Source organism: Falco peregrinus, chromosome 2 (genome assembly GCF_023634155.1).
Source record: "Falco peregrinus isolate bFalPer1 chromosome 2, bFalPer1.pri, whole genome shotgun sequence".
NCBI lineage: Eukaryota > Metazoa > Chordata > Aves > Falconiformes > Falconidae > Falco > Falco peregrinus.
In genome coordinates this window covers 57,945,743-57,948,793 of record NC_073722.1, presented here as the reverse complement: position 1 = coordinate 57,948,793, position 3,051 = coordinate 57,945,743, and positions in this window count along the sequence as shown.

Sequence of the window (3,051 nt, the reverse complement as noted above, 5' to 3'; positions counted from 1 at the left end):
CTAAACAATTGCTCAAAATATAACAATTTGCAGGCTGACATTTTTTTTAACTAGATAAAAACTAGAAATAATAAATTATGGACAAATGTTAAAAGTAGTTAATTTTCAATGTGATTTTCAGCTTGGGGTTTGTTTAGGGTTTTTTAAGTCAAAGTTCTCTGAGAAGAATATGACCAGGTAAATACCATTCACTTTAGAGCACCATATTAATTTTGAAAAACTGACCCCAAAAAACCCTAAATCCACAACAGTTTCTCCAGTAACGGCTTGACAGCGATGCTCACCTCATCACCCACACGTCAAGACTTTTCACATCCCTATCAGGCAGCAACCTCTCACAAATCAATCGGCAAGCTAATTTTCCATTTGACACCAGTTGATACTGCTCAGATCTGTAACATTTATTTGCAAACCTCACTTTGGCAATGAGCTTTCGAAACTGCAGTTGAAGCCAAACCTGCTTTTTCTGTGCATAAGGCAATAGTGCCATCTTCTGGGAAATACTCTGCTTCGTGCCTTATGGTGGGCAAAGGAGCTTGGAGCCCTTCTCCACACAAATATCTCAAGAAAAATAGATATTATTTTTGTTTGGGTTTGGTTTTCTTAAGTTGGCTCCCTCAGGTTAGCACGTAAATTTTAATCTAAAACACCCACTTGCCTTTTCTGGGCACTGTGGTAAGGTTTTGCAAGGTTTTTGCTCTGCTCCGAGGTGCTCTCCTATAAACCACAGCCCCAGCACCCGGCTCGGGCAGAGCCCAGGGGAGACCCTGGGCAGGAGGGCACCCGCCGAGCTCCACCTGACGCTGCCTGCCAGCAGAGCGATGCTACAGCACGTCCTCCAGCAAGACCAGCCTCGCTGGGCAAGCACGTGCCATGAGTCCTCAGGTCTGCTGCACACGTGCTACACACAGAGTTGCAAGTCACATCTCAACCGAGCTTCTCCTATTGACATTTTCAGTCCATTTTATCTGGCTTTGTGCCTCTCTACCTTTTTCCTTCGGCCTCTGCAAAGCCAAACCAAAACCAGCACTTCACATACCAGGGAGTACTGGGAACCTTTTTACATTTAAGATGTCCACCTTGCAGAGGTGGATTCATCAGTTTCTTCCATGAGCAGCGGAAGAAGCGTGCCAGGAACAAGGCCCTTTCTTCCAGCAGGCTCCACGTGCCTGGCTCCCTGGTGAAGAAGGGAACAGATTAACCCAAATCGGCTCCCTTTCCCGCAAAGCGGGTGTTAACCAGAAGCTAGCTGCCTGCTTCAGACTCCAGCCTTTTCCGCAAGGCTGCTTCTCCGATTGCCATGCTGCTCTGCTGTGACTCCTCAAAGGTGTTAAGGGCTCTCCCACCAAAACTGCAGCAGGCTGTAACCCCATCTGGGCTCTTGTAAGCTTCTTAGTAAGCAAATAAAGGTAAACCCCGCTACAGGTGGGTTTTTTGTAGATCTCTTATAAAAGCAGTGAGTTCTGGAGCCATCCCATATATATCAACTGGAAAAGGAATTAAATAGGCCCTGTACACAGCAACTTTCCTTTTACAGCCTGCATTCAGTGGTTCAAGACATGCTCAAGAATTAATCTCAGGCTGGTGCTTCTGTGGTGCTGTTCAGCATTGCCAGTGAAGCCAAGCATCAAGAAAAACAGTAAAATATTACCTTAATTTACCATTTGTATGCTCTTGCCAGTATTACAAAATTGGTATTTGTACTTTATAATACCCGTATTATAAAATGAGAAGAAACTGTCACACTGATCTTCCTCTATGAGGTTCTAGACTGTTTCCCTGAACTGTTATACATGTCATGTAAGACAAACACACGCTTCCAAGCTTAAAATTCCTGTGATGAACAATATCACAATTTTCAATAAATTGCGCCAGTATTGTTACAGCATTATCAACAAAAAAGACCTCAAGCTTACAGAGAACAGTTATCACGTGGAGGTTTGGCATCAGACGCCTGTTTGCAATAACTGCAACTGAGATCTGGTTTAATGTGGTTTAAGCTAAATTCAAAGCAGATCAGGTGTTGTTAGTGTAAGATATAAAGACCTTGGGCTTGGTATTTTATTAATTCCCTGACAAAATAACCAATTTTCAATACAGTTTTGAGGTACTGATTTAAAACATGCTGTTTATTCAGGCTAATTGAAATGGACATACTATTTAGATTGCAGTTAGTCATTCCTGAAATTCCAATCTGGGTGAGAAAAACATGGTACTAACTAGTATTAATCAACTGAAAATGGTTAAATTCAAAATTTCATATGCATTTCATTGATTTATTAGCTGATGAATTTGAAGACAGTACTTCGTTTAAACCACAAGCTCTTCAGGTTGAGCAAGACACCACACACTGACTGGAAAAAAAAACAAAACACCTAATTGTATTTCTACATTAAAAGAGCTGGCACAGCTCTGTCTGTGTCTGGTTTTAGTTGGGCAGATTCCTGCCAAGCATTTAGAATAATCAAGTTTTCTTTTCTGAGCAAAGGTGCGATGTTCAGAATCAAGTTGAAGCCAGCAGCAGTGCACCTGGGGGGGACTTTGCACTGAACCAGCTGGTACTTCGCATGGCCTGATGTAAGCAACTCACCTCAGCCTGAACAGTAATCACTCACTTACCTGCAGCATGTGAAGTGCTTGTAAAGAAGAAAACATTCAATTTCTGATCAACACATAAAACCATAAGGCATGCGTAAATGTTTGCAAAAAGGAAGGCTTTCTACCCAACATGCGCTACACGCAGTATTAGAATATGAACATGTTACCCTGAAAGCAGTCATAAAGCTTAGCCCTAAGAAACAGAGAAGAAAGCTGATAAAATAGTCCTTCAGATTTTCTGAATGTTACATTTAGGTGACAAGAGATTCTGATCAATCTTTGTTGTAAGCTATTTAACATAACTGCATATTCTAATATTTTAAAAAATTGTATAGTCATTTTATGCAATAAATTTTGTGTGATTTTTCTAAACTGCAAAGTTTCACCTTACTTTTTTCATTAACAAAGTACCCGAGAATCACACTGTACCAGAAAATAGACTTGAAAAATACT